The sequence below is a fragment of the Macaca mulatta genome, chromosome 7 (assembly GCF_049350105.2).
Source record: "Macaca mulatta isolate MMU2019108-1 chromosome 7, T2T-MMU8v2.0, whole genome shotgun sequence".
Classification (NCBI taxonomy): Eukaryota; Metazoa; Chordata; class Mammalia; order Primates; family Cercopithecidae; genus Macaca; species Macaca mulatta.
The window spans coordinates 129,076,383-129,101,164 of record NC_133412.1 but is presented as its reverse complement, the minus strand read 5'-3'; positions in this window follow the sequence as shown (position 1 = coordinate 129,101,164).

Sequence of the window (24,782 nt, the reverse complement as noted above, 5' to 3'; positions counted from 1 at the left end):
TTCCATTACGTTATATGCCTTGCTTCCTCTTACTTTGTCATTTCTGCAAATGTTCATAATATTCAGAAATGATAAACAAGGGCCATTGCTTTGATCAGAGTCTAACAGAAATCATTGATAGAAAGCTGACCTGCCTATTGTTTAAAGAATCTTATGAGGATGGGAGATGATGAAGTAGAAAACAGAACCAAATATTGACTGAAGGCAACCACAGAAGTCAGAATGCCACCCTATCTAATCAGGACTTAAAAGAAAGAGCAAAATGTGTAAAATTGAACTTGAGAGATGCAAAGGCTCAGAGATGAGGACTAATTTGAAAATGTCTGCATTGGGGGATAAAAGGGATCCGTGTCTTCTCATTAATATCCAAATTGGCTTTATATTTTTCAGGATCAGTCACATAATTAAATATATATCTGGCAAATGATAGCATAAAATCATTTGTTTATAGTACACCATATTAAGAAGTATTTTTTAAAAGTTCAAAATAAAAACAGGAATTACGGCCCTGAAAGAAGAGCAGACACATCATTTATGAGGTTCCCCTGTGTTTGCACTAAAAAGGCAAGATGATTCATTTTCCATGCAAAACATGCTTGAGATTGAGAAGAAAGTTACTGCCAGCAATTTCTGAATCTTCTCTGGGTAATCAATCAAGGTATAGAATTTAGAACGAGGCAGCTCCCTCCCTAGTAGACCAACCTTCATCTGTATCTGCCCTTGTCAAAACAGATGCAATACCAAACCAGAAGGCAAGATCCTGGGCACCATTCCAGGTGAGTGAAATGGAATTCTATGCACTGAGCTTTGACCCTCAGCTTCACCCTCATGTGTAAAATGGAGGTAATGTAGTTTCTTGTCTATGTGTGCGTGTTACCCAAGTGAATGCATGGCTCAGAGTTTCTCTCACACTAATCATAGCTTTCAGAGATGGAGAGAGTACAATTCTAATTCTGCTGAAACAACCAGGCAATCCTATCTGAGAAGAAAAGCCCTAAAATCTGTCCTTAGCCCAAGGTCACCCCAATTTTGGACCCTCTCCTTGCCCTATCAGCTTCTCTTTGAGATCCCAGCATGCCTTATAGTTGAGGCCACATGGGTCACGTCTTTTTGCAGTATTTTTCCTGAAGAGTTTCAATGCTGTTACTTTCTTCTAAGGCAACATTACAGTCATATTTTAATGAACTCATTCTCATCGGCTTTCTTTCTTCATTGATGTTTTCCTTTGGGATTTGTATGGTCTTAGAGAACAAGACCTATGTCCATTTTACCTACTGCGCAATTATCAATGGCATTTTAATAAAGATAATTTAAAATCTCACATCTGCTTTTAGAGTTCTTGGAGATTAGTTTTCAGGAATCTGGAAGGGAGGGCTTCTGAGCTTCTACTGGCAACCACTCAACTTTTATGGCCTCAGTGGGTGGCAAAGGGGGTATAGCGGGCTGTTGCAGTCAGAGACAGCTCTTCTTGTCACTATATCTGTCTTTCTTTTAGGGTTCTGGGGAAAAAAAGTCAGGGGTCAGCTAACCTTCAGCCCCACCCAGGTCACAACTCCCAGTAGCAGAAGACTGCCAGAGCTCAGACACACAAGCAGTCGGTGGACAGAAGAAGCCTGAGCTGAGTAGTGGGGTAACCCCACCATGGATATTGTCATTTGGGGAGGGCAAGCTGGACTCATGTAGCTTGGGGATAGCCAATTCCATTGCCAACTTAGTTTAAAATCCATCAACAGACTATCAGCTTACAAATGTCTTTAAACCTGACTGGGAAATAGGAGCTCAAGTTTTCTCAACAAGAGGGAATCATGGGTTTGGAAAGGGCCACGAGAATGCACAGCCAATTGTCTGCCTTCTGCATCTCCTAAAGGGTTATGTTCCTACCCTGTGCTTAGAGATTCAGAAAGCAGAATATTTCGTAGGCACCCAGGACCACCCAAGTTCTTTATTCAAGAATGGTTTATTGAGCACCTACTATGAGCTTAGGAAGTAACAAATAAATGTTACTTTTACCATCTGGCTAAAATTTTTTACAAGATACTTCGGCCCCTTGCTCCCTGTCCTGGATTAGAATACTAGAATTTCCGAACTAGAAAGATCCTGGAAATTGAATTCAAAACCTTCTTTTTAGGGGTGAGGAAATAAAGCCCAGGAGCCTAGGTGAATTTTTCAGTGTTCCAAAAGCAGATACGACAGAGGTAAGATGTGAGCGCAGGCCTCCTAGCTCGCTGTGCAGTGTCCTTTGCCTGCTGCTTGACATTTCTTGCAGTGTACAGTGGCATGAGCTTCACTGAGTCCTCACAGAAATACACTGAAGCACCCAAACATTATTTCCCCAGCAATCAATAAGCCTTTAGGTCTGCATTGTGACGTATGTGGAGCCCTAGGCACTTCTGTCTTTGTGGACCTCTTCCTCCATTAAAAACAAAAAAAAAAGATTTAAAAATTCCATTTAACAACTGAGCTGGGATAAAGCTAGACATATGCATATTATATGTAAAAACATTTTGTTTAACCTAAAAGTTAATTGTTTTCTTCTGATTTTAAAATAAATTAAAACATCTTCGTGGACCCCTAAAAGTCTTGTGGGCCCTGGGCAGTATGCCTCCTACGTTAATGGATAAGTCAGTCCTGCACTCACTAAATGCAAGTCACAGAATCCCTTCCTGGAAAGGAGACTGAGAAATGTAAAGATCTTTCCCATCAGCCAGCACCTAAGAACGATGGAGAGAAAGGATGGACTTTTTTTCATGAGGAGTGGATCTGCTTCCTTCAGAAATGGTAAAGACTGACATTTACTAAAATAAAAACTGTGCTAGTCACAGATCATTTCCTCCATCAGTGTCTCTCCACTAAGGAAACCCAGATGCAAACATTTTGGTTGAGTCACGCCTGTAAATTCTCCTGCCCTCTTTTACCCAGTCATTTCTAACAACAGCCAACCATTCCAGGGGCTGAGATAATAAGCCCATCTTCAGCAAGGTAATATCTTCCTTCACTCCATCATCAGTTATATGATTGGTGTCATCTTTCTTAATAAAAAGCCATTGCTGGAAGCTATCTCCACTAAATACTCTTGACATCACTTCCTTTAATAGAGCTTAAAAGTTATAAAATATTTAAGCAGCAAAGCGTGACAGTGCATTTATTACCCTGGGCCATTCATTCAGTTCTCACTCCTGGTGTGAGACAAGATGCTGAAGGCCAGGCTGTTGCCTGCCTCCCCCGGAGCTTGAGTGCAGATGCTGAATGCTACCTCATTGGGAAAGCTAATTTATTACCAACATTGGTCTTAAAAATAATTACTAGATGGAAAAGCATCAACACAGATGATTACCATAAAAATAAACTGACACCCTGACAGTGCCACGTGCCTGGCTCTGTGTCCTCTGATTATTCTAGAATGTTGTAGTCTCTGTGCCAGTGAACGCTAACTTATTTGAGTGAGGCCCCCTTAAACAAGGCAAAAAACTGGGTGAGCCACTAACATCACCTATTCCCAATTTTCAGTGGAGAAAGAACTGGATGATCACAAGAATTGAAGAGAAACTAAATAGAAACCCCAAAAAAGACTGTGCAGCATTACACACACACAAAACAAGCTTTGAACAGAAGTAAGAGCTACAAACAGAAGTTGATTAATGCTAGAACAGCAATGAAAAGCCACAACCATCCAAAGCAAAACTCATATTCTGTACTGTTAAGGATGCAATTCTTTCTCACAAGTTTCAAGAATTCCAGTGATCTATAAAAGGGTTCTATGCCCAGTAGGAATTTTTCCAAATAAGTCATTTTAATAGCATAGCTATTATGCCTTAGTTGGCTCTCCTAATGTGTTAATTTATGAATATCAAATTTCAGTAAGCTTTAATAATTCAGTTTGTAAGTTACTAGACATTACTTGTAAGTAAAAACAAAAATCTGTAAAATCACGCATTCATTTGCATAACTGATCCCAAGAAAAGACATGTTCTTTTGAACTGGTTTTCACCTCACCCTTAAAAGCTACCAGCGGGCTACACTTAGAGAAACATTGTTCTGTTGAGATACGCCTCACACATAGTAGGTGCTCAACAAAGCATAAAATTTTGATCCTAATAGTTCCCACCATTCTCTCCTAGCTCCTTTCTCTTTAGTAGGATGATAAATCATCACCTTTCTAAGAAAACATACGTTTGCTTGGTATAATGCAGAGTCTGAGAGCCAGGATATGAAGTCCATATTCCTTGCTCTTTAAAAGCATCTCCCAGAAACATCCACAATTCTCTTGCAGGTGAGATAAAATTAATCTTTTTAATGTCTTTAAAATGAGTGGTTGAAGACTTTGAAAAATCAGATCAAAAATGGAAAATGTGGAGTGGAATGTGAGTATATAATTAGGCGGTAGCTCATGTCCCGACAGACGATTCCAGAGGAAAAAAACAAACAAAGCCTGCCATATGTTCAGCTTTCTGTTAAACCACTGTAGACAGAGATCTTTATGGAATATTCTATAGCATATGTCTAGTCAGTATGTTTGTTCCACCCTACTTGTTGCCAAGTTCTAAATGCTTAAAATAATTAACCTTTGCCTCCTCTTTGGAAAGCTTTGCAATACATTCCAAAAAAAGAGGCTTTATTCTGTCAACCTTACAGGTTGTATCCCACCAAAATTCACCAATGAAATAGATTTATTCTCCTCTGAAATTCAATCCCAGCATTTATGGTAGGAAATCTATTTTCCAGAATGCAATTCAGCTGGTTGTACAAACATGTGCCAAACACTAGCTTTTCAACCATTACAAAATATATATAAGAAATCATATTAATGAAACATGCATGATACTCAGTGTTAAGCTGCTATTTGTAAGAACATGGGTTTTTAAAATCTGTTGTTTTACTGAATATTGAGTAAGTACCTACTAATCCTAAGTGCTTCAGATGCAAATATAAGTGAGACCAGTGCTCTGATCAAAAGAACTGACACCCAAATAGTGGAAACATGCCTGCAAAGAACTATTTCTCTTATAAAGGGAAGATACGGGAGATTGTACTGGGTTGATCAGCTAAGCTGGATCTGTGTTTCTCAGAATCCCCTTCCCTGCACAGTTCTAGGTTGCCATAGGCCACAGGAGCTCTTTTACAGGCAACTTGAAAGTAGAAGTGAAATCACCACATTTCTTTTACACTGGAGGGTTGAGGCAGGGGCAGGGGTGCTCCGGGATCCCACATATGCAGCTGCTTACCAGTCGGCTTGCCTGGAGGCGGAGGGTGGTGCAACAACAAGGCCCACATGGACTCCAGCTCCTGCTGGATCCTTTTTCAGTTTCTCTGACTCCTGGACCAGGTGCATATCAAGCATGAAAAAGTGCACCAGCTTCTCTTGTAGAACATCTGCATCATTAAAGTTGAAGGCTTGGATTTCCAACCAACGTTCCAGACCTACCCAGTTCATCCTCATAGGCACCACTCAGGTCCCAATTTGTCCTTCTTTCCCATCTTCCATTTTCAACTTCCTGCCTTCAAGAGAAACACAACAACCTTCCAAAGGCTGTTTACCAACTAACTAGCGCCCACAATTGTGAAATGTCAAATTCCTACAATAAGTCATATATATCCTAGTGGTTCTGTCAGGGGACATCAAGAAATGTTTCTTAACCAATTGATATTTGAGCTGAGGGTTTTCAAAGATGAAAAGGAGTTCTCCTGTACAGAGAGTAAGAGTAAGACTTTGCATGCATGGGGAATAGCAGATGCAAAGGCTTGGAGACACTCAAGACTATCACATGTTCAGGATACAGTGAACCCCAACGTTTGTAGGAGGGGGTCCTAAGAGTTGAAACTGAAAAGATGGGGCACAGGTAGCTCTAAGGAGGCTGAGGTAGCTCTATGTGGACCATGCTAAAAAGTTTGAGTGAAATCCAGTCAGCAATCAGGAACCATAGAAACATTTTCAGCAGATGCTGCATGGAGATGTGTGTGTCTGTTGTGTGTGTAAAATAATAAGATTTGTACTTTAAAGATAATCCTGGCAGCTGTGTGAAGAATAGATTAGAAGGCACAGGACAGGCCCAGAGCCAGAGAGTTTGGTTAGGTGCCTATTGCAATACTAATTAGCAAAAGATAAAGGATGGTAGAAGTTGGGGAAAGTCTCCTGTCCTGTAGAATCCAAAATTTCATTTTGTATATACAATTATAGGAGACATAATTCAATCACCATGCAGATGTGCAGGATCATCCCTTTAAAACTGTTTTACTTCACTCAGAGTTAAATCACACTGACTCCCCATACCAGTTAGGAAACCTCAAGGTGGGGGGGAAAAAAAAACCACCAAGAGACCTAATCCTAACCAATTTAAACTACAAAGGACTTTAATGTAAGGTTCAGAGGCTGGACTTCAAGATTGGTTTGACCCAGAGCTTCAATCATGTCACCAAAATGTGGTGATTTTTGTCTCTCTGCTCTACCTTCTAAGAAAATTAAAACACCAACACACACTAAAAGCAATAAACAGATGTCTTAATTTGTTTGTGCTGCTATAACAAAACACCTTAGACTGGGTAATTTGTAAATAACAGAAATTTATTTCTCAGAGTTCTGGAGGTTGAGAAGTTCAAGATCAAGATGCTGGCAGATTTAATGCCCGGTGAGAGCTTATTCTCTGCTTCTTGCTTCCAAAATGGCACCTGTTGCTGCTGTGTTTTCATCTGGTAGAAAGAGAGGAAGGGCAAAAGGACCAAAAGGGAAAACTAGCTCCTCAAGCTCTTTCTTGAGGGCACTAATCCCATCAATAAGGGCAGAGTGCTTATGGCTCAATCACCTTCCAAAGGCTCCATCTCTTAATATCATCACCTTGGGGTTTAAGTTCCAACAAATGAATTTTGGAGGGGCACATACATTCAAACCACAGCAATAAAGAACAGGTGTTAAGCATTTACTTTGTACCAGCTACTGTTGAAAGTGCTTTACATGTATTTACCAGGTTTCATCCTAAAGTAAAGTGCTACTAGCAGCAATTAAAACTACACAATTCCTTGAATACAGATTACAGGAAATGAAATAATCTCCCTCTGCTATCAACCAACAGTATTCACCTCAAACCAATTGCTATGGAAATAGCAATGAGATTATATTCACACTAGTCTAATCAAATCTCATTCTGAATCTGAGGTTAGTGTTAATGACCAACAAAATAATTTGTAATTCCATTACAAGTGAGAAGAGGAGCCTGGAAAATCAACTAACAATACTCATTATTTGTATTATTATTGGTTAGGTGTCCCAGTCCTGGATTTGCACTCTTCCTTCTTGTGCTCTGCTTGTTATAGCTGTTATTGTCATGAAAAGTGGCTATTTAGTCCCATCGATCAATACTAAGGAAGACAAAGCCTTCTTTTCTTACCTTTAAAATTTTCTTATTCTTTCATCGTATTATAAGCACAGTCTCATGTCCCAGTAGGATTGTAGCTCATTGAAGATATGGATCTTGTCATATTATTTTGTATCACCTAAAGCCAACATACAGAAAGCGTTAAGAAACATCTTCTAACCTAAACTGGAATCATAGGGCCTAAACCCATAATTACAAGGTGCCATAATAGTGACATGTATCCAGTTGATTCTATCCGTTTTTACTTCATGTATCTGGAAGCTCTGTGATTCAGCATATACACATTTATGCTTATTATGTATTCCTGATGAACAAACTCTTTTTATCATTTAGAAATGTTCCTTTATATCTGTTTTTTTCTGATTTTAATATAGCTACTCCACGCTCTTATATTCTCAATTTGTGTAGTATATCCATTTTCCAGCCATTACCCTCAACCTACATTGTTTTTATTTTAAAGTGCAACTCTTGTAGACAGCATATAGTTGGGTAGGGCTTTGTAAAATCCATGTTGACAACCTCTCCCTCTGAACTGAAGCGTTTAACTCACTAATATTGAACACATTTATTCATATGTTTAGATTTAGATTTACCATTTTATTATCTATTTCCTGTTTGCCTGATTATTTTTTGTTCTTCTGTTCTCTCTTTCCTGACTTCTTTGGATTTATTTTAACATGTTTTAGATTTTTTCTTTTAATTACTTTATTGGCACTTTAGCTATACCTCCTTGCATTACTTTTATATGCCTTGCATTACAGTATTTATTACTGTTAATATTTGCTACAGTGATTACAAGATATATCCTTAACTTTGCAGACCACTTAAAGTTATTATTGTACCATTTTACATAAAATATGCTCCAATCCCTTTTCTTTTATCCTATATTTAATTTCTTTATTCCCTTGTTGTCATATGAATTTCATCCTCATATATTATAGCCCTTCATGAAACATTATTTTTTCTTAAATAGTTCTCTTTATTTTAAAGAAACAAAGAGGGAAAATGGTCTTTTATATTTACCTATTGCTCTATTATCTTAAGTAATCTTTATTCCTTCCTTAAGATTCAAGTTTCTCTCCAGTATCATTTCCATTTATCTTGGAGAGATTTATTTAACATTTCTTGTAGTGCAGAAACTCCTGATGATAAGTTCTCTTAGTTGTCCTTATCCAAAAATATATTTAGTTTATATTCATTTTGAATATTTTTGCTGAATGTAAACTTCAGAATTTATAGGGTTTATTTTTCTAAGTGTGCAAAACATGTTGTTTTGCTGTCTTCTGACCTCTGGACTTTCTAAGGAGACACCTTCCTGTCATTTAAATCATTCTTCCCCTTTAGGTAATGTATCAGTTTTCCCTGGCTGCTTTCAATATTTTCTGTTTATATTTGAATTTATTTCAACTGTTTGACTAAGAGGTATTTAAGCATGATTTTCTTCATCTATGTCCTGTTTGGGAATCATAGAGTTTCTTGAATTTGTAAATTTATGTCTTTCACCAATTTTGAGAAATTTTTGGCAATTGAAGAAATGTTTGAATTTCTTCAAACATTCCTACTGTCCCATTTTTCTCTCTCTTTTTCTCCTGGGACTCCAAGCACATATCTGTTGGATTTTTTTTTGCCATTATCCCCACATCCTTGAAGCTCTGTTTATATTTTCAATCTTTTCTCTCTCTTTTTCTATCATCAAGTTTATTGACTCCTTTCTATCATCTCTATTCTGCTATCAAGTCTATCTAGTAGTTTTTTTTGCTTATTTTGGATATTGTAATCTTCCATTCTAGAATTTTCATTTGATTTTTTAAAAATATTTTCTATTTCTTTGCTATGAATTTTAAATCCCATTTATTACAAGTACATATTCCATTATCTCATTGGGCATAGCTATGATAGTTCCTTGTTTGACATTCCAATCCAGGTTATCTTGGAGTAGGTTTCCATTGAGTGCCTTTTTTGGGGGACTGGGTCACACTTTGTATGTCAAATAATTTTAGCTTGGATTTTGCACATTGTAAATGTATGTTGTGGAGGCTTTGGATTTTTGTTAAATTTATTATTACCATTTTTATGCTATTTTGAATGGAATTTTTTCTTTAATTTTATAACCTCTTCTACAAGAAAAAAAAACAAAAAACAAAAACAAAAACAAAAAACAGTTCAAGCATCAAGAAGGGACCAGAATAAAACATAAAGCAAAGTAGGGTCTATAAGGAATCTACAGCATCATCTCTGATAGGAGATGGCAGAGATACTGGCCAATGACTCTGCGTGGTAAAATGAGGTGGTTTAAGGTATTGCTTCCTTCCCTCCTTCTATACCTGAATAGGAGAGAGCCAGCACAAAGCTCTTACCCTGCGATCCCCTTTCTGGGCCAGCCTTTAGTGCCGCTAGTGCTGGTGGGATGTCCTGATGACTCCATGAAGTGGAAGAATGGGACATACAGAGGGAGGCAGTCAGCAGAGAAGAGGGCTGGCTTATTGAGGGAGTAGGTCTTCAGTACTAGAAATAGCTTTTGGAAATAGTAGCTCACACGGGTAATCCCAGTGCTTTGGGAGGCTGAGGCTGAGGTGGGTGATTGCTTGACTCCAGGAGTTCAAGATCAGCCTGAGCAACATGGCAAAACATGTCTCTACAAAAAGTTTTTAAAATTACACACCTGTAGTCCCAACTACTTGGGTGGCTGAGATTGAAGAATTACCTAAGCTTAGGGAGGTCGAGGCTGCAGTGAGCTGTTATAGTGCCATTGTACTCTAGCCTGGGTGACAGGAGTGAGATCTTGTCAAAACAAAAGAAAAGAAAGAAAAGAAAGGAAAGAAAGGAAAGAAAGGAAAGAAAGGAAGGAAGGAAGGAAGGAAGGAAGGAAGGAAGGAAGGAAGGAAGGAAGGAAGGAAGGAAGGAAAGAAAGGAAAGAAAGAGGAATAGTAGCTTTAGTCACCACAATCTACCAATACAGGTAGTGACAGCTTTAAATCCTTTTTTAAAGCTTTGCTTCAACAAGAGGCAAGTCTACAGAGTTTAATTTAGTACATGTTCCAAAGTATATTCAAAGTTACTTTAAATGTGTTGCCTAAAATATTTTAGGAACAAAATAGTGTATAAATAAATAATAAATAAATACCTATTTCTGTAAGTGGGTCAAGAAAAGTAGAGACATAACCACTACCCCACAGATATCTATTGGGACTCAAAAAAATAGGTGCTCCTTAAATAAAAACTCTCCCAAGGGATCTGTGGGCACGAAATACTTCTACCACGAATCCACTGAGTCATAGGACCCAAGAGCTAAGGGGGGTCTTGAGGTCATTTAGTTCAATATCCTACCCAAATCCAATGTACTAGATCCTATAGTCTAGTACATTGCTTAGGGATAAGTAATAATGATAAGAATACAAAACACTTATGTATAGTTTACTATGTACTTTATAACATTAATTTCTTTAAACCTCAGAATAACCTTGGAAGGTAGGTAGTAGAATATGCCCATTTTACAGAAGAGGACAACTGAAGAAGAGGCTTAAATGTCTATCCAACTTTTGCTTAATGTTACTGCCTTGCAGTTTCATTATGAAAAGGATATGCCTGATATAAAGCTCCCCTTATAAAAATTAGTCCCCAAAGTTTTTCCTCCCTAACAACTCTAATTCATTTTAATTCAATCTGAGCTGTTTCTTCTTCCTCCCAGATAATAGGAATTCCCAACCCAAACTCAGCATGCACTTCAGTCTATTGCCCTCCCTGCATGAAGGCAATGTTTTCTGGACAGCATCCCTTGGCATCACTCTAAAGGTTACTGCCTGAATTACAAATTTACCTTTGCCCTTTGCTTCCAGGAAGGCCCCAATTACCACATTGCTTCTTCCAAGGGTCTGGGAGCTCTGGGCAGGCAGTAATTCAGGTCTCTTTAACAAGCAGGCAGTGGCTTTGTTGTCCAGGGGACAGCACTCGATAAACATGCTGTGCTTCGTACTTCCCCCCATCTCCACTTACCTCTGAAACTAATTACCTTGCTAACTGCAAGTCATGCTAATGAGCTGCTGGACGATGGCAGTTTTTGTTCTCCAGAGAAAGGCCACAATGCAGTGGCAGAAACAACGGGAGCCTCAGCAAGTTCAGGTCAGCTCTTCTCTGAGACTAAGCTTCGGAATTCTCAAAATACCACTTAGCAGGGAGACGGACTTGGATGCAAATTCCTCCTGGTGCTGAATGTCCTTTAATTAGCATTCAGGGAAATAAAGAAACATGAAGATTTAAAGGTCACCGCATTAACATCTTACCCCCATTTCTGAATAGCTTGGTGTGTATACTAATCTTCCACCCATTCCTTCTATTAATCACTGTCTCTAAGGAGAATTTGGCCAAAGCAGATTAGCCAACATGTTTCCTGATGGCAAAATTATCCTCCATAAATAATAATAAAAGAAATCCCTGCCTATTTGTTCAACATTAACGTTTTCATGTAAATGAGTGCAATAGGGGTGGTTAAAATTTTAGCTCCCATTGAAAAGAAGTCAGACAGAATTTCTTGTTTCTCTGCAAACTGAGATCAGTGTCAAGACCTTTTTTTTCAACCTTCAAATCTGACCAGTTATCCTTCTCCCTAGAAGGATTTCATTTTACAAAATGCCCATTAGTGACAGACTCTTTTCCTGGATGAACTAAGAAGTCTTTACAATATTTCCTTTGCAAACAACGCAATATGTTCTTTAGATTTGAAACCTGTCGAGTCCAGAAGAAAGGCTTTAGGAAACAGTTTGGAATTCAGCATCTTCTGGTCACTGTACCTGTATCCCACTCTACCTCAGTCCCCCACCATTTGCAATAACCCCAAAGCCTTTCCCTTGAAATAGTACCTTTCCATACCGCCCTGCTCTCCTAGTCCCTGAATGAATGAGAAGAGGACAAATTACACAGCCGAGCCCCAGATTCCCACAATGTTTGTTCAGAGAAAAAAGAGCCACTGGGGGTTTCCTTCCAGAGGTCTTCAAATGGACTTGTACTGCTTCTTCAGCTCTGCCCTTTCACGGGAAACATTTTACACTGTATCGTGAAAAGACAGTCTCAGAGAAAACTCATCCCTGGTACTACCCTCGTACGGAGACATCTCAGAATCTGAGGGGCCGGGGGTCTGGACACCAACCATTCTGACCAGTGAGCATAGCCTTGAACTTTGGTAGCCAACAAACAACACTTGTTTCTACGGCACATTCCATCGCGTTTCTCCTGCACACACTCACTACCTCTAGTAAAAAAATGTTTCTAAAGCTGATGGGAAGAGGAGCGGATGTCCTGACAATTCATCTCTGCAATAATTTTTTTTTTCCAGCAAGCAGCCAAAAATCATTCCAAATCAGCAGCTGTAAAGGTCAGGAGGGAAATTTGTTGCTGTCGTTGAATAATTTCTTACACACATGAGGAGAACATGATAGAACAGGGAAAGGAATGGATGCCTCTTTCTTAGGTGTCAACCTGAAAGGCATGAGACCTTTCCTTCCCTGCCTCCCCACCCACCTGTTGGCATCACTCACGCCATGCCAAGGTATATTATTATCCAGACCATAAGAGCATTATTGATTCACTGACTTTCACAGACCACAGTCCTACCCAATGGACTCTGTTATTACAAATATAATAAGCAAGAAACTGGACCTTTCTTGTTAGACAATTCCAAGTTTTATCGATTCCATCACTTCTGTCTAATGGTAGACAACCAGGAACAATAAATCTCAAAAAATGATTGAAAGCAGAAATCAAATGCATGTTTTCTAGTATTCATAGGCTGGTCCAGTCCTCTCCTCAGAGGAAGGAGTGAACAAAACATTACATTTTGGCTGTGCATCAGGAGAAGTCCCCAAGAGGCACACAGTCACATTCATTGTTAAAAATAAAGAAGTTTAGGGTCCACCAGAGAGGGGGAAAAGCTTGCTGTGCACATAGGGTTTCAAGAACTTCTAATAAAGGGGCTGTACAATTTGGCCAATGGCTGTTAAGAGCAGACAGAGCCATACACCATCCCTAACTGTAACTCAGCCCAGTTTCCTGATGCCCATAGGCCAGTGGGCAATGAGACCTTCATTAAATGTCCCTTGGAGGGACATTTAAGGTCTCCAGAATGTAGTCAACCAGCAGCAGAAGAAAGTGAAAGTGACTGTAGGTCAATTTTCTTGATCAAAAAGACAAGCGTACACCAAGAATTATATACAGGGCAGTCTGGCACTTAATTGAACTATGCCTACAAACAAATAGGATAACAGAATTAACAAAATGTTTGAGCAAAATAATTGTAATGAACAGTGTAATACTTCTGACCCTTCGTGGTACTCTAGGCTTTATTTGGCAGAAGAATTCATCACCAGATGGAAGCAGCGAGTCCTCTGAGTCCTCCTGTGACCCTACCTTCTTTAGATCCACCTATGGGTAGAGCTGGGGTCACGGTAACAGCAATGTCTCATCTGTGAGGTCCTCAGCACTTCTGGAAGTCCCGGGCCATGTCTACTGTATGCTGATGAACAAGCCCCCTCCTATGGGGCACAGCACATGCTTCGCCCAGAGCTGGGACCCTGCTGTATCGCCACCAGCACCCTGGCTTTCCACAATGCTATAGCTGGTTTATGGCAAATTGAGGTTGAATTCTCCCCTCCCATTTCAGTAATTCTTGCTAAAGCCATGCTTTCTGATATTTACAGTTTTCAGTAGGACAGCACTTGCAGTTCCTACCACTAATTCTCTCTCTGCTTAGGTTCTACAGAGTATCCAAATCCAGCAATTGACCATATACTGTCTTTAGAGCCACTGCACTCCTCTGATGATTAAGGCTGTGACTCAGCCAATTCAGCATATCCAGCTCCTTCTTTGTTTTTGTTTTTTGAGACTGTGTCTCACTCTGTCATCCAGACTGGAGTGCAATGGCATGATCTCGGCTCACTGCAATCTCTGCCTCCTAAGGCTCAAGCGATCCTCCTGCCTCAGCCTCCCAAGTAGCTGGGACTACCGGCATGCACCACCACACTCAGCTAATTTTCGTATTTTTTGTAGAGACAGGATTTCACCAGGTTGCCAGGCTGGTCTCAAACTACTGGGCTCAAGCAATCTGCCCACCTTGCCCTCCCAAAGTGCTGGGATTACAGGCGTGAGCCACTAGGCCCAGCCTCCTTCTTCCTTTAGGATACTTTCTCTCCAAGGGGTTTCCTTAGCTTGTTCACAGAAACTTGCGCCATGTCATCCTATGGTCCAGACACATCATAGCACCAGCAGTGGGCAGGTATCAGACAAAAGCAGGGCTTCTGCTTATCTTTGTATAGGAAAATTCTCCCACATCCTCACAGAGGGGGCCCCATGGTGGCATGAGACCCTGGGGCAGGGAGTCAACATACAATGTGGGATCTTCTCTCATATGTATTTGCTTCATCTGATCTGACACACCTGTAAACTATCAGAGGGGTCTCTGATGGAGGCAATACTTCACTGTTTCTAGAGAGATGGTGCAGACTTTTGAATCTGAAATTTAAAACCTTCTTGAACTTTCCTAATGAAATGAATTAAGTCAAGGTTTGGTTGGTGGAATAGCAAGGAGCAATTTCCACCTTTTCTGTGTGGTATCTGAAGTCCTTCTACTGCCTATCAGGTTCACTTGCTCACAAGAGCCACTCTGGAAACATTTGCTGAGCAAAACTGAGTTCTACTCCACTTCTCTCCTCCACCTCCAGGGAATAGCAAAAGGAATGAGAGACAGAAGTGGAAAGGATTCCTGTTCAACTCAAGTCCTGAACCAAATCCACCATTCTTGTATCTACTAACAAAAGGCCAACATTTCCACCAGAGCAGGTCCTCACATCTTGCTTACTGTTGGAAAGCTGAATGCACAGAACAGCTCTAGGCAACACCAGCTGAAAATGTTTCTCATAGTTTCATATTTTAAGTTGATGCTTAAAATAGTAAACACATATTTTATATTTACCAAGAACTTTAGGTTTCAGAGTACTCCTTAGCATTTATCTCACCCACAAAAGACTTGTAGATAACAGTCTTTTTCTTCCTATTTTAGAGAGAATTTATTCCTATTTAGTGTATGAAACCATTTACTCACACACTTACTCACTCTTTCACTTCCCCATCCATCCATTCATCTATTTTCTATTCTTTCCAGAATAGAATTACATATTCTTTTATTACATAAAATAATATTCTTTCCAGACCTGAATTACATCTATTTTTCACCTGGTTTTTTTTTTTTTTTTTTTTTTTTTTGTGCCACAGTTACAACATGAGCAGGAGAGGGTAGAAGCTTACAAACTTTCTCCCTAGCCCGTCTCTTCTCCATCAGTCAGGATTCAACCAGAGAAACAGAAACACTAGGAGATAATAAGAGATTTATTGGAAAGGACTGCTTTTGTGACAGTGGGGCTGGCTAGGCAGGCCCAAAATCTATACAGCAGCCCATCAGGAAGGGTAGGCTGGAATTCTCAGGCACTGGCTGAAGCTTCAGTCCACAGGTAGAAATGTCTTCCTCTTCCAGGAAACCTCAGCTCTGCTTCCAACGCCTTTCAACTGATTGAACCAGACCCACTAGATTATCAAGGATACTCTCCCTTACTTCATGTCAACTGATTATGGACTTTAATCACAGCTGCAAAATACCTTCATGACAACACCTATATTAGTGGTTAACTGGGGCTGTAATCAAGTGAAGCTGACACATAAAACTGACCTTCATACCATCCACAAGACAAGACTTTAAACTCACTAGTCTTTCTTTCCTCAAGCTACCATACTCTTCAGGCATTCAGAATTATAACTGCATTTTGAAACACAGCATTATGGGCAACATCCACATTGTAAGAGCTGTTAATGTGAAGTGTCTCTGACTGTTTTTAACATTTTTTAACTCCCTCATTCCTACTGAGAGTATTCTCAACATCCATCATGTCCCAACCCTGGACCCTATCACATGCACCTAGTCCACCAGCACACTTTCAGCCCAAGTCACACTCTACCTGGTTTGGTCAATGATGCTCTAGTAACATGAATGTCCCCTCTCTGACACTCTGACATTTCTCCTGACTTAACCTGTCTTTTCAATTCCCACTGCTGGGAAACATCAGTTCACCCATTTCCACCATTGTTTCTGTCTGTCTGTATCTGTCTGTCTGTCTCTGTCTATTGTAATATCCTAGAAATTCATTGAATGAGGTCAAGAACTGATGCCATAATGAATGTACATTCTCCACCCTAAACGAGCCTCTCACTGCTACTTGGATTTTTACCCACCTCCATCTGATTCCCCATCACTCCTCCAGTTTAGGAAATCTTCCCACTCTCTTCAAGCCTCCAGCTGCCCCTTCTCTGCCGGTGACCTAGAGTCCTAATCAACTGGTGCTGCAGAACATGAATTTTCCCTCCTCTTCCCTCCATTTCTAAATGTCTCCGCATCTTCCCTCACCCTTTCCTCCCTCCTTCCAATTACAGAGATAGTTCTTTCATTTCCCTCTATGATCCTCCTTTACTTATATTAACCATCCTAAGCCTCTCAACTCTTCTTGGATTTTGTTTCTTGTTCTATCAGCCCCTCTCTTGTATCCAAGTTCTCTGCTCTTTATTGCTTTTCTCTCCATTATTAAAAACACATGCAGCATTATTCTCTTCTGAAACGTAACAGAACAAAATCCTTCTCTATGTCCCCGCTTCTTCCTGAAGTTATTTCCTCTTATCAGTTGCCCTCCCTACATCCTCAAAAAGCCTTCTCTGTCCACATTTATTCTATCCATGGCTCTTGCCTCCTCACCAAAGAAATCATTCCCTTGAACATCAAGTGGCTTACCAGGCACCCAACCCAATGGTCTTTTTGCAACACCTGACTGTTAAATCTCCCTCAGTTTCCAAGACCTGGTAATTTCTTGGACTCCTCTGCCTCTCTTGACTACTCCTTGTTTGTCTCCTCTTACCAGTGATTCTCCTTTGTTGCACATTTATAGATTATAGGAACCTACGTCTTTCAAATGAAGTATTAATACCCATGAGGCTTCCCTATGATGCTGCAGGAGGATGTGAAGATACAAGATAACCAGAGTGTGTATAAAGTGGAGAAGACACATTTAAAAATAATGATAGGGACCCTTTACAGAGAATTCAAAACTAGCTATGACATTTAACACAAGCCTTCTAAGAAATAGCATATTTTTAGCAGGATGCTTTAAGCCACACCCTCCAGACTACTCACGAGTGTTATTCACCGGGTTCTGACACCAGACTTTGGCGGAAAAGTCTCCGAAACTTTGACCACATTATCTTATTTGACCTTCATGACAAATCTATTTTCAGGACACTATAATTATTACTCAGTTTTGAAGGTGAGGAATATGAGGGTAGAGTAGGTTCCTTCAGTTATCAAGTGCTACATTTAAAAACATTTCAAATTTAGTGGTTTGCAACAACCAATGTATTATTTCAAATGATTCTGTGGGTGGACTGGGGATCAGCTGGACAGTTCTTTTGCTGGCCTCACTTGGGATTTCTCATGATGCTGCATCAGATGGTGGCTGGGCTGGAATGTCTTAGATGGCTCACTCCCATGTCTGGCACCTGGCTGGGCTCAGCTGGGATGGCTGGGTCTCTCTCTCCATGGGGTCTCAGGGCCTCTCCCTCTTTATGGGCTCTCCAGGAGGGTAATTGGATTTCTCGCATGGTGACTCAGAGTTACTCAAAGAGCAAAAGTCTTCTTGGAACTTAAGTCCAGAACGAGCACAATGTCACTCCCACTGCATTCTTTCGCTTAAAGCAAATCATTGGCCTACGCCAGGTTCAAGCAGAGGGGAAGCATGGTCCATTAGAAACTGCCAATATGACCCACTACTGGACTTGTCTGAGTGACAAAGTTGGGGCTTGGGACCAGTTTTTCTTTAATTTTACCTTTTAAAATTATTTTTTGCTGTTACTTGGTGATGAACAACCTCATTTATGTAGCTTTTTAATGTCTGAGGTTACCTCCTAAATGTCCAAAATTGGTGTTACTAGATTTAATAATATGAATACTTTTATAGCTCTTGATGCATACTGCCAACTACTGTCCAAGACATTTAAACTGTTTTATAAAAGAGATTTGTATATATCATATGAATAAACAATTTTCCTATCCCTTCAATTAGAACTGAATATTATCACCAAAGTTTTTCCAATTTAATTAGCAAGAAGTGATATTAATACTTCAGTTTGTATTTCCTTGAGTAGTGAGGCTGGCCATTTGCATACATTTATTTACCTATTATAATTCTTCTTTTAGGAATTGTGTGTCCATGTCTTTTGCCCATTTGCCCTTTGATATTTTGCCATATTTCTTGTCAATTTTATGGTACTTTATATAATAATACAATTTTCTATTGCCTATACATCTTTTAATAATTTTTTTTTTTTTTAGACGGAGTCTCACTGACACCTGGCTGGAGTGCAGTGGCATGATCTCGGCTCACTGCAACCTCCACCTCCTGGGTTCAAGCGATTCTCCTGCCTCAGTCTCCTGAGTAGCTGGGATTACAGGCATACACCACCAGGCCCAGCTAATTTTTGTGTTTTTGGTAGAGATGGGGTTTCACCATGTTGGCCAGAATGGTCTCTATCTCCTGACCTTGTGATCCGCCCACCCTGGCTTCCCAAAGTGCTGGGATTACAGGTGTGAGCCACTTCGCCCAGCCTTAATAGTTGTTTTTAAGTCACAGTGTTGAATATAACAATCTTCTCCTAACAATGAAAGAAAACAGCCAATCAATGAAAAGAAGAGTCAGCAGTTCCCTACTGTGTAACATAGCAGTTCCCACCACCTTCTCACTCAGGCATCTGTGACAGATGGCAGTCATGTGCCTGACACACCACAATGACACACCCTGGGTTATGCACATTTTGCACATTTGTTGTAACTTTACCCCTTTCTTTTGCTTTTATAAAAGTATATTAAAATTTTCTATTTCTCTGCTGTGATTGTGTATTTTTTCATCCATTAAAAGTATATTTTAGTTTGATATACTCCCACTTGTTTATTTTTGCTTTTGCTGCCAGCACTTTTGGTGCAATATCCAAAAGAATTCTTGCCAACACCAATAAAGGAGATTTTTCCCCTGTGTTTTCTTTTAGGAGTTTTATGGTTTCGGATCTTATGTTTAAATCTTTAATTCATTTTGAGTTGATTTTTGTATATGGTGTAAGATAAGGATTCAATTTCATTCTTTATCATATGAAACTTCATACCCTTTGATCTTTGTACCCTTTGACCCTTTATCATGTGAATATCCAATTTTTCTAGGACCTTTTGTAGAAAAAAATATTCTTTTCCCATTGTATCTTTTTGGTGACCTTGTTGAAGATCTGTTGGCCATATTTGAGGGGCTTTGTTTCTGGGCTCTCTGTTCCATTGGTCTATACATTTATTTTTATACCAATAGCATACTGTTTTGATTACTATTGTTTGTAATATAATTTGAAATTAGGAAGTGTGATACTTCCAACTTTGTTTTTCTTTCTCAGGATTGTTTCAGCTACTTGGATTTTTTTTGTGATTCTATATGAATTTTAGGATTTTTTTCCATTTCTGCTAAGTGAACTAAACAAGTACAGAAAGAAAAATGCTGGATAATCTCACTTATGTGTGGAATCTAAACAAAACAACAACAACAAAAATCCCTTGAATTCATAGAAACAGAGAATAGAAGGGTGGTTACCAGGGGCAGGGTTGGGGGGAAGGTTATAAGAGAGAGAATGGAGAGACAGAGGTCAAAGGGTACAAAGTCTCAATTATGTAGGATAAATAAGTCTAGAAATCTCATGTACAGCATGAGGACTATGGTTAATAATATTGTACTATTTAGTGAAAAATTACTAAGAGAATAGATTTTAGGCCCTTTTACCAAAAAAAAAAAAAAAAAAAAATTATGAGATAAAGCATATTTGAGCATGGTTATAGCAGCTGCTTTTCTACCAATGCCTACATTGCTCTTTTCTAACAATTCTAATGTCTACATTATTTTGAAGTTAACATCTGTTGATTGTCCTATCCCTTAGGAATGGGTCACATATTCCTGGTTCTTAAGTACTTTTGGACTATGTCTTTAACACATCAATACTATGTTGCACAGACTCTTAATTCTTTTATACTTTTTCAAAGAGTGTTTTTTTTCTTTAGAAAGCAATCAACTTGGTTAGACTCAAAATGCACACTCTGTCTGCCCAGGGTGTGGGAGGATTTAGGGGAAAGAATCTAGGGCAACTGGAATCACTGGAGAGTAATGGGGAACCCCAGCGTACTAGTCCCTTTTCATACTGCTGTAAAGAACTGCCCAAGACTGCGTAATTTATGAAGGTTTAATTGACTCACAGTTCAGCATGGTTGGGGAGGCCTCAGGAAACTTACAATCATGGTGGAAGGTGAAGGGGAAGTAAGGCACTTTCTTCACAAGGTAGCAGGAAGGAGAAGTGCCAAGTGAAGGGGAAGGGGTCCCTTATTAAACCGTCAGATCTCGTGAGAACTCACTCACTATCATGAGAACAGCATGGGGGAAACTGCCCCCATGATCCAATTAACTCCACCTGATCTCTTCCTTGACATGTGGAGATTATGCAGATTACAATTCAAGATGAGATTTAGGTGGGGACACAAAGCCTAACCATATCACCCAGAAAGGAGAAAACCAGACAAGGGAATGCAAGATTCTGAGTATAAACTATGTCCAAGGCTTTGGTTGACTGCTGAGCCACACAGAGGATTTAAGGAAAGGCTCCACCTTTAAGGAAAGGAAAGGATTTAAGGAAAACCTTTCCTTAAATCCTCTCACCAGAGAGGCACAGACTTTGTATTGAAGTTTTAACTTTGTGCCAACATTATGATTGCCCTGAGGGTAAAACTCAGCAGTCCGAATTTGACTTCCTTTCTTTTCTGCTCTTCTACACTCTCCAGAGCCCTCAAAGAATAGTTGTTTTTTGGGGGGGATTTTTGGTATGGCCTTCATTGTTGTTACCTGTCAGAGGGTCAGGCTATTAGATAAAAGACTTACTTCACCATACTGGAAACAGAACTCTTTCAGAATATGTGCTTGTTATGTGCAATAGAAAGTTCATAAAAATACACGTGATATTTGTCCAAAGTGAGGAAAGGAATATTTTAGTTTAGGGAATCACTACTTACTCACAACTTTTTGTTAATGATGACTGTGGAAGTGCAAAATGTTGCAAGTATAATAGCATTTTCTTCTCTATTAATTGCCTACACACACTTCTAAGAACATACACAGTTTTTGTAACTCTTTTTTTTTCTTTTTGTTCTGGTTAAACCCACTGAAATATTATGTCTCTCTGTTAAATATGTATGACATATTAATATTTAAATACATATATTTATATATTTTAAATATATTTTTGCTGTGAAAATATTGACATATAACCAGTCTCTCTCATCATCAGATCTATTTGACAAATATTCTCATGTGGATTTCCAGTAATATTTGGGTTTTTTTCTCCACACAAGCAGACTCTGATTAAATTGGTTTATGTTGACTCCCGTAAATATTTGCACCTATATCATAAAATACCACATAACATTGTTGGTATAGTACCTAGGTTTTGTTGTTATTGCTCTTTGTTGTTTGGTTTGTTTTGTTTAGAATTCCTGTACTGGGCCGGGCATGGTGACTGGAGTGCAGTGGCACAATCTCGGCTCACTGCAACCTCTGCCTCCCAGGTTCAAGCTCACACCTGTAATCCCAGCACTTTGGGAGGCTGAGGTAGGTGGATCACTGAGGTCAGGAGCTCGAGACCAGCCTGACCAACATGGTAAAACCCTGTCTCTACTAAAAATGCAAAAATTAGCCAGGTTTGGTGATGCATACCTGTAATCCCAGCTACTCGGGAGGCTGAGGCAGGAGAATCACTTGAACCTGGGAGGTGGAGGTTGCAGTGAGCCAAGATTGCAGCACTGCACTTCAGCCTGGGCAACAGAGCAAGACTCCATCTCAAAAAAAAAAAAAAAAGTATTCCTATACTAAGCGGTGTTAGTAAGTTCCACGAGGATCTGCAGATTCCAGTGGGAAGCAGCGGGAAGTCTGGAACCAGTGCTCACTAATAGACTTCTCCATAAATTCCCAAAAGGAGGAGGAACTTTGTCATGTTTGGGGAAGATCAATAGAATTTTGGTGCCTGGTAAAGGTGGAAGACTCCAGTTTCTTCTTGATCAAACCCCATAAGAACATTGGTGATATCAGTGGTATCCTCTGTTCTGATATGAACATGAGAACTTTGGCCATATCCCTAGTTTCCTCACTCTCACACGTTGGCCACCACTTGGTGCACCTGCTACAAATGAGTCTTGCAGCACCTCCCAGGAGGGCAGTGATGCCTAACTTCAGACCTAAAGTCCATATCTGCCAGTGAGTTTCTCATAAAGAGAAAAAAGAGTAAATATACCTTTTTCAGGCAAGCAATACTCACCCCATTAGGACTCCAAAATAATGACTGCTTTAGTTAACCATCTGCAACTAAAGGAATCATAGACACTAATATGTAATTCTTGTATTATGACCAAATATTTATGTGGATGCCCCTCCAAGGAGTAAACATATGTACACATGTTCAGTGCCATAGTTTCAACTCAGCTGCTATGCTACAAAGCCAATCAGCTTGCTGTGCTGTGTCCACACTGTGGTGGCTCTCACAGCTGACCAAGTACTTGGTCATCCTTACAGCCTCTTTCTTCTTCTTTTACCATGATGTCAAGCATACATGTCAACTCACAGCTGAAAATTGCTCCCCTTCCAGAAGCCTCCCCAGCAATTTCCTCTTATTGCTACAGAACATAGATCAGCAGGTCAGTGCTGCATTATTCCACACTTGTTTTTATATCACTTCCTTGGTTAAACAAGATTATTGAGCACATGACTGCCTTCACTCCCACAATCACTTAGGTGGACCTGAAATTTTTGTGATATCCCAAATAGGTAGCCTGAAAAAAAAAAGATTATGAAAAATCTTTTTTATTATATAGCTAATTCTATTGTGTTGTGGAAAAATTATGAAATATAGAAAACAATAAAAATTACCCATAATTCTACCTGTAAGCAACACTAGCTGTTAGCATGTTGGTATATTCCCTTCTAGAGAACACTGCATATAACTGTAGACAGATGTAGAGATAAATAAGGATACAGACCCAGATGTCGATGTAGATATAGACGTATTGGAAAAATGTACAGCTTATTTTCTAGTCAGCTTTGAAAAAACTGACTAGATCATGAATGGTTACGAAGATAACAATTCCATGGGGAAATACAAGTTAGATACTGTGATAGTTTTAATTTTAGGTACAATTTCACTGGATTAAAGGATACCCAGAGAGCTGATAAAGCATTATTTCTAGATGTGTTTGTGAGGGCATTTCTAAAGGAGATTGGTGTTAGAATTGATGGACTGAGCAAGAAAGAGTCATCCACAGTCTGGATGGGCTCCACCCAATCAGCTGGGGACCTGGATAGAACAAAAAGGCAGAGAGACTAATTCTCTCCTCTCTTGGAACTGAGACACCTTTCTTCTCCTGCCCTTGGACACTAGAATCCCAGGTTCTCTGGCCTTTGGACTCTGGGACTTGCACCAGCACTGCCCCCAGGTTTTCAGGTCCCAAGCCTTGGACTGAGGGTGACACCATTGACTTCCCCGGTTTTAAGGCCTTCAGACTTGGACTGAGCCACACTCCTGACTTTCCTGTTTACAGCTTACAGATGGTCTACTGTGGGACTTTTTAGCCTCTATAATCACATGAACTAATTCCCCTAAGAAAGCCCCCTCTATCCACATATCTATGTATCTATGTGTCTATGTATCTATGTATCTACCTATCTATCTGTCTGTCTGTCTGTCTGTCTATCTGTCTATCTATCTTTCGGTTCTGCTTCCTTAGAGAACCCTAATTAATACAGATATTTTACATTAATAGATACTCCACCAGTTCTTAGGTTAAATTCCAAAAGACTACTTTTCTTACCTGGAAAAGAGGAAAGGAATATTGCCAATTCACTGGCTCTAAGGCCTTTCCTGGATACGAGGAAAGTTAAATGTAAACATGAGTTCCTGGGGGAATGTCATGTAATCTCCTCTAGCTGTCTTAATAGAAACAGTAACAAAACAATATAAATTCTAGCACATAAGGACAATGTAAATGTGGCCTTCTGAAGGCAGGGATACAATGGCAAAACAATCCTCCAGGTTGCCATATGAAATTCTGCTTCAATCTAGGGGGTCTAGTGGCAAGGTGGGCTGAGTCATGAGCCATGAAACCCTGTTCTAATTAACTGCTTCTGTGACCACAGGAAAGTCAGTTTACTCCTCTGAGCAGCAACATCCTGAGTTTTAAAATAAGGACATTATAGGGGAAATCATCCATGAGAG